Here is an 8,334-nt window from a genome sequence, read left to right as displayed (position 1 = left end):
AGGCATCAATTCTCCTTCTATCCTCCCTAGTCATTGCCCAGCTCTCTGGTGCAAAGCAAGTAACTGCAAAGACCATGGCCTGTACCAGACACACCTTAGTCTCCAGGCTGACATCAATGCTTTTCAGGACTTTGGAGAGGTTTCTGACAGCAGACTTTCCCAATGCAATTCGTCTTTTAATTTCCTGGCTGCTGGTACCAAGAGTGTTGTTTGTTGAAGAGGCCACCAGAGCTCCCTAATAAATGAAATTTTTATCATTATACAAGACATAGTACATTTATAAGTTGTATAATGGAATGGAACTAAGTCCCTCACCTGCCCTTCGGGACTGCAACTAGGGATGTATTCCTCAGGCCTGCTTGACATGCTGTCTCCACTTGCCAATTTAGAAATTTAACACACTAAAATCTTAATAAACAATGATTGGCATAACTCAGTGAGTGGCAAAACATTTTCTGTCTTCAATTTAGCAACAGAGGAGAAAATCTGTGAGGTAGAAGAAGGAGATAGGCAGATGTTGGTAAAACATTGAAGGTTGCAAGAGAAGCTTTTTGGATTGGCTCTTTGTGGCGAACTATGGATGCTTCAGAAAGGGGACGGCTACTATACAAATTAGCTGTTCTGACAGGGAATGCCTGTTGTTGGCACCAATGGAGGCAATGGATGGGGGAAAGTATTTGCTAGTGAGTAACTGGTGGACTTAGAGTTCAGCATCAAACTTTACACTACTGAACAGGCTAGGCTAATAAGATCCATGGCCAGGCAATACCTATGCATGGAGATTTTCTCAGTTATACAAGGCACGAGCTAGTTGGTGTATGTGATCAAGTAATTCCTTGAAATTTCCTATTGTTCATACTTATTTGGAAATCAGAGTCAGTCCTTTCCTGTGGAAACACTGTGGTTGTCAACCTGGCAGAGCAAATGTCTTTCACAGCTCTTTTCATAGCAAAAGATAAAAGAGAGAGGATTAGTAGAATACATGTTCCCTTGTTCTGTTCTGTTCGGATAACAGCTTCTTGGTGTAAGTATAGATTCTAGATGAATATAATGAAGTATTCTTTGATTTCCATTCTTCTCAAACTTAGGCATAATATGTTTTGATCCCCACAGTTTGGACAGAAAGACATTATTTTGTTATTCTTTGCTTTCAGGCAAGCTCTTCTGAGCATATTTACAACACACATGTCAATTTCTCATTCTTTTAAATTTTTTTTATTTATACTAATATATTTACAAAGTTTGAATCCATTGTTTTTCACCCCGAAACTTTCCCATTTCCTTTACAACCACCCATCAAATTGTACAAGCTTATGATTAACACCCATTCCTTTAGCCCATTCTCACCCCTCTCATTCTTATTAGCTAACAAGAAACCAACAAACAAGATTATATGTTAGACTAGAATAAGAAATATACATGATAAGCTTGTAGTGGTCAAAGGTAAGGGAGTAAAAAGACACACACACACACACACACACACACACACACACTTTGCCAAAGAAATACAGGAAACAGCTAAAATAACCTGCATTGGATAGTCAGGAAAAATTTAGAAAAAATAATTAAGTAAATAAATCAATAATAAAGTTAAAAATCAACAGATAGATATTCCTATAAACAAGTTGTTGTTGTTGTTATGTGCCATCGAGTTGCTTGCAAGCGACCCTACGCACAACAGCCCTGAACCCTACTCTATCCTGTGCCAATTGCACTGTCTCTGATACACCCCTCCCAATTACCCCAGTCACTGAATCAATCCATTTTATAGAGGGTCTTCCACTCTTACGCCATCCCTCCACCCTCCCAAGTATGATGCCCCTCTCCAAGGACCTGCCCCTCCTTACAACATGTTCAAAGTATATCTGACGGAGCCCCAGAATCCTTGCCTCCAAGGAGCAGACCGGTTTAACCCTCTCCAGGATGAATCTGTTTGTTTTCTTGGCAGTCCATGGTACATTCAATACTCTTTTCCAGCACCACAGCTCAAAGGCATCATTTCTCCTTCTATCCTCCCTAGTCATTGTTCAGCTTTCTGACTCATAGCAAGTGATTGCAAAGACCATAGCCTGTATCAGATGGACCTTAGTCTCCAGAGTGACACCATTGGTCTTCCATACTTTTTTCTAGAATGCAGAGACCTTTGCAGTGGAAAAATCTAGCACTACTTCAGGTGGGTATTCAAGGTAATGGGCAACAGTGAAGTAACATAAATAGTAAGTATTCATATACTATTTGATGAAAACAGAACTTTGTCTATTTAGCCATTCCCTAAAGCCTATAATCACTATGAAAATAACATAAAACAAATCTAAATGAATCATGTTTCCTATAGCACTTGGCCTATTTTTCCTCAAAGTTCAAAAGTCATTAAATACAAGTACATCTAATTGTATTCTTAAATACACAAAATTATCTTTATTTTCCTCAGGCTATAAAGAAGACCTGAAACGCTTGCTGCAGAAGGTCAAGGACTATAGTCTTTAATATGGACAAAGGTGCAACATCAAGAAGATAAATATTCTCACCACTGGGCCAATTGGCCGTACCACTTGCTTAGCTCCACAATCAACAATCTTAACACTAGAAGTCATGAAATCAAAAGAAGAACTGCATTGGGAAAATCTGCTCTCCTTTGCAGAGTACTGAAAAACAAAAATATCAGTCTAGAGACTAAGGTTCACCTAATCCAGGACATAGTCATGCTATGCATCATAGAGCTGGGCAATGACTAAGGATGACAGAAGAATCGATGTCTTTCAATTGTAGTGCTGGAGAAGAGTCTTGAAGATACCATTGATTGCCAAGAAGACAAACTGCTCTGTCTTGGAGAGGGTGAAACCAACTTTCTTCTTGGAAGCTAGGATTTTGACGCTCTTTCTCAAATGCTTTGTACATGTGGCTAGGAGAGACCAGTTCTTGGAGAAGGACAACAGTCTTGGAAAGGTGGAGGAACTGTGCAAGAGAGGAACCCCAGATGAGATGGATTGATACAGTAACTGGGACAATAAGGATGCTGTGTCAGGTTTAGTGATATTGGCTCAGGATAGGGCCAGGTTCACACAGCTGCTATAAATAGGTTTGCTATGGGTCACAGGTGACTCGATTGCATATAACAACAACAACAATTAGGCTATTATCTTCCTGAAATTGTAAATAATTTTTCCCCCCTCTGGTTATGCACTGCTTGTTGTTCTCAACATATCACAATGAAGATATGCATGTTGTTGTTATGTGCCGTCGAGTCGCCTGCGACTCATAGCGACCCTATGTACAACAGCCCTAAACTCCGCTCTGTCCTGTGCCAATAACACTGTCTCTGACACTCCCATCCCAATTATCCCAGTCACTGAATCAATCCACCTCATAGAGGGTCTTCCCCTCCTGCACTGTCCCTCCACCCTCCCAAGCATGATGTTCCTCTCAACATGTCCAAAGTATGTTAGACGGAGCCTCAGAATCCTTGCCTCCAAGGAGCCACCCAGTTTAACCCTTTCCAGGACAAATCTGTTTGTTTTCCTAGCAGTCCATGGTATTCTCAATACTCTTCTCCAGCACCACAGCTCAAAGGCATCAATACTTCTATCCTTCTTGGTCATTGTCCAACTCTCTGATGCATAACAGGTGATTGCAAAGACCATGGCCTGTATCAGACGCAGAGATACCATTGCTCTTCAACACTTTGGAGAGGTCCCTAACAGCAGACTTTCCCATGACAATGCACCTTTTAGTTTCCTGGCTGCTGGTGCCAAGACTGTTGACTATGGAGCCAAGCAAACTAAAGCTGTGTACAATCTCAATCTCTTCACCATCCATCCTGATGCTGCTAATTGGTCCAGTGGTGAGAATCTTTGTCTTCTTGACATTGAGCCTCAATCCATATTGTAGGCTGCAGTCCTTGACACTCTGCAGCAGGCGCTTCAGGTCTTCCTCAGTTTCAGCAAGCAAGGTTGTGTCATCCGCATAACGCAGATTGTTGATAAATCGTCCACCAATCTTGGTATATGCATACCAAGTGTTATTCCATATCTCCACTATCAGGCTCAATTGTTTTTCTCCAAATTTGGGATGATATTAGCTTGTGTTTTAATATTATTTATAAAACAATATACAGTAATTATAATTAAAATATTAACAATTGACATGAATCATTATGGTAGCTTTATCTATCCACATTTGCCAACAAATTGTCTTTTAACAAGTGAGTGGGTAAATATTTGCAGTACTTCCATACAATAAAATAGTTTTCAGTAATAAAGGAAATAAGATGCAAAAAGTACATGCATGTTTCTGAGTGAAATAAACCAGTCTGAGTAAAACTACATTCGGTGTAATTCTGAGACTATTACACTATGAAAAAAAAGGCAAAACTAGATAGATGCAGTGAAAAAAATGGTTTGTAGAGAGTATAGTAGAGACAGAGTAGGTACATAGGATATTTCAGAGAAACGAAACTATTTTTATAAACTATAATGGTGGAAATCACTACATGATGCATAAACTCAAATGCATAGAACTGTGTGTGTATCACAAAGGGAAGACCTAATGTTCTCGTCATGTATTCCTTCTATTGGGAGTTCAACTACCAATTCCAAAATTGTATCATTTTGACAGTTCAAATCCACAAGTAGGAGAAACATGGATATTCTCCCCTCATATGATTTACAGTCTCCGAATACCTGCGGTAGGTTCAGTAATGGGTCAGTTCCCACATGACAATAGTGAGTAAGTTTGAGTGAGTATTGTTTTATCTATTATAACAAATGTACTACACACTGCTGCTGATAAGAATCTGTGTACAGAAAGAAAAGGAAACAGAAATACTCTCTTCCTTTTCTGTACAATTTTATGGTATGTTTAAATCTGTTTCAAAAGGAAAATATAGTTTACAAAATAAAGAAAATGTTTATTTGCATGTCATATTTGGTTAGACATAATATGTTGTTGTTGTTATGTGCCATTGAGTCACTTGCTACTCATAGAACCAGTCTCTCCTTACAACATGTCGAAAGTATGCCAGATAAAGTCTCAGAATACTTGCCTCCAAGGAGTCACCCAGTTTAACCCTTTCTAGGATGAACCTGTTTGTTTTCTTAGCAGTCCATGGTACATTCAGTACTCTTCAGCACCACATCTCAAAGGTGTCAATTATCCTTCTATCCTCCCTAGTCATTGTCTAACTCTCTGACGCATAACAAGTTATTTCAAAGACTATGACCTGTATCAGACGCATCTTAGTCTCCAGAGTGGCATCACTGATCTTCAAGTACTTTGGAGAGTTCCCTAACAGCAGACTTTCCCATCGCAATGCATCTTTCATTTCCTGGCTGCTGTTGACAAGAGTGTTGATTGTGGAGCCAAACAATCTAAAGTTGTGAACAATCTCAATTTCTTCAGCATCCATCCTGAGGCTGCCAATTGGTCCAGTGCCAAGTTGTGCCAAGAAATCTGGAGAACAACCAACCACTTGGCCAACTGATTGGAAGAGATCAATATTTGTTCCCATCCCAAAGAAGGGTGACCCAAAAGAGTGTGGAAACTATAGAACAATATCATTCATTTGACATGAAAGCAAGATTTTACTGAAGATCATCCAAAAACGACTGGAACAACACATCCCCAAAGAACTGTTGGAAGTCCAGGTTGGGTTTAGAAGGAGTCGTCGTACTAGGGACATTGTAAGTAATGTTAGATGGATCTTGGTTGAAAGCAGGGAATACCAGAGTAATGTCTATCTGTGTTTCATTGATTATGCAAAGGCATTTGACTGTCTGGATCATAAAAATAACTGTGGCTGACTCTGAGAAGAATGGGAATCCCAGAACACTTGATCGTGCTAATGCGAAACCTATATTTGGACCAAGAAGTAGTCATTGGAAGAGAGCAAGGTCCAAATTGGGAAAGGCATAAAACAGGGATGTGTCCTGTCTCCATACCTTTTAAACCTGTATTCAGAACAGATTACCTGGGAGGCTGGGCTCTATGAGGAGAAATGTGGCATCAGGATTGGTGGAAGATCTATCAACAATCTGCGTTAAAGAGATGACATAACCCTGCTTGCTGAAACTAACAAGGACATAAAGTGCTTGCTGCAGAGGGTCAAGGACTATAGCCTTCAATATGGATTGAGGCTCATTGTCAAGAAGACAAAGATTCTCACCACTGGAACAATTGGCAGCATCAGGATGGATGGTGATGAGACATAATATAGAGAAAATAAATAAGATAAAATTAATTTCAAAGTTAATAAGGCCATATGATGAACAGTCAACTAATCAGTGAAAAAGAAATTTTTAAGCTATTAATGAAATTAGGTAATTTAGTTAATCAAGTTAAGTAACAAAGAATATGTTGCTAAAAATTTCTGCTACTGAATGTCTGCAAATTGGTAGCACCATAACAGATGGAGAAAAGATTGAGGTTTTAGCAATTACAGCTGGCTCAGATCCACAGTCAACACTCTTAAAACCAGCCATCAAGAAATCAAAATATGAATTGCATTGGAAAAATCTGCAATCATGGACCTCTCCAGAGTGCTGAAGAGCAACGATGTCAGTCTAGAAACAAAGAAGAGCCTTACCTAGGCCATCGTCTTCTCAAGTACTTGTTATGCATCAGAGATTTAGACAATGACTAAAGTTGACAGAACAAGAATAGATGCCTTCAAGTTGTGCTAAACAAGAGTCTTGAACATACCATGGACTCCAAGAAAACAAATATGTCTGTCTTGGAGCAGGTGAAGCCAAGTCTCTCCTTGAAGGCTAGGATTTTGAATCTCTGTTGCATTTACTTTGGGCACGTGGCTAGGAGAGATCAATCTTTGGAGAAGGACATCATGCTCAGAAGGGTGGATGCACAGCCCAGGAGAGGTAGACCCCGAGTGAGATGTATTGTTACAGTAACTGGGGCAATTGGGTTGATGTGTCAGAATTAGTGAGATTGGCTCAGGACAGGGAAATGTTCAGAGCTGCTGTAGGGTCATTATATGTCACAGGCAACTCAACGGCACATAAGAATATCATACTATGACATGTTTGGAAGCAGGAGTGGAATACACTCCCCAAACAACATGCCTCCAGAACTCTATGAATTTTGATAAATTTGGATAGTTTTAGAGGGGCTTCAGGCCTTTTTTTCATAGGGTCTCTATGAGTTGTACTCGACTTGAAATAATCAAGAACAACAACTGAAAGTCTAAGTAAACAAAATTTAAAAAATTGAATTTAAGAAATTTAGCAAACATCTATATTTATTCAAACTGATTACCTCAGTACAATAAATTACAGAAAAAAATGTGAAAGGCTTCACTCGGGCTGTTCAAATGAATCTGTTAACTGATAATCCATCAGGAAATTTCTTATAAATTTTAGATATATCTTGATCATCGATTGAAATAACAATCTTCTAGTATTTCTAGACACCTAAATACCCCGCTTCATATGCAAGTAACTCTTGCCGAATATCATTAAAGAATTGTTATAACAGTGCAACAACCAGGAATTACCAGAAAATGAAGCTGGATTCAGAAGAAGATGAGGAAGAGGGGTATCATTGCTGATGTAGTATGGATCTTGCCTTAAAGCAGAGGATACTGGAAAGCCATCTTTGGAAAGCCAGATGTGGATCATACCAAATTATGACTAATGTTGAGAAAAGCAGGAATCCTGGAACACTTAATTGTGCTTCAAAAACTATACATAGACTAAGAAGCTTTGCCCAAAGAGAACTAGGGATTACTGAATGATTTAGAATCTGGAAAGGTACATCAGAGTATTCTTTTATCTATATCTGTTTAATATGTGTACTAAGAAAATAGTTTGAGAAGCTAGACCATAGGAAGAAGAATATGGTCAAGCATAACATATACATTTAATAATGCCTATATATTAGACAACTTGTTTTTAATAGTTTCAATAAATTTTAATGACTATTATAAAACACTGAATGAAAGAAAAACTAGTATGACTTAAAAACATACACTCAAATCAAAACACTGTTGTTGTTATGTGCCATTGAGTTACCTGCAACTGATTTTGACCTCATGCACAACAGCCCTGAACCCTGCTCCTCTGACTCACCTATCCCCAGTCACTGAATCAGTTCATCTCATCGAGGGTCTTCCTCTCCTGAACTGGCCCTCCACCCTCTAAAGGATGATGTCCTTCTCCAAAGTGTGGTCCCTCCTTGCAACATGTCCAAATTTAGTCAGACAAAGCTTCAAAATCCTTGCCTGCAAGAAGCAGCGTAGTTTTACCCTCTCCAGAACAAATCTGTTTGTTCTCTTAGCAGTCCATGGTATATTCAATAGTTCAACATCACAGCTCAAAGGCATCA

General features: G+C 39.1%; 1 pseudogene; it reads left to right on the top strand.

Annotated features, from left to right (window-relative positions):
• Positions 1-340: 340 nt before the first annotated feature.
• The window catches only part of LOC102847528, a 29,687-nt pseudogene continuing 21,693 nt past the window's right edge, over positions 341-8,334 (top strand).

Source organism: Elephantulus edwardii, unplaced genomic scaffold (assembly GCF_000299155.1).
Source record: "Elephantulus edwardii isolate Elephantulus edwardi_28Jun2011 unplaced genomic scaffold, EleEdw1.0 scaffold00190, whole genome shotgun sequence".
Lineage (NCBI taxonomy): Eukaryota > Metazoa > Chordata > Mammalia > Macroscelidea > Macroscelididae > Elephantulus > Elephantulus edwardii.
Note: the sequence above shows the minus strand (reverse complement) of the source record. Positions and strands in the feature narration are given on the sequence as shown.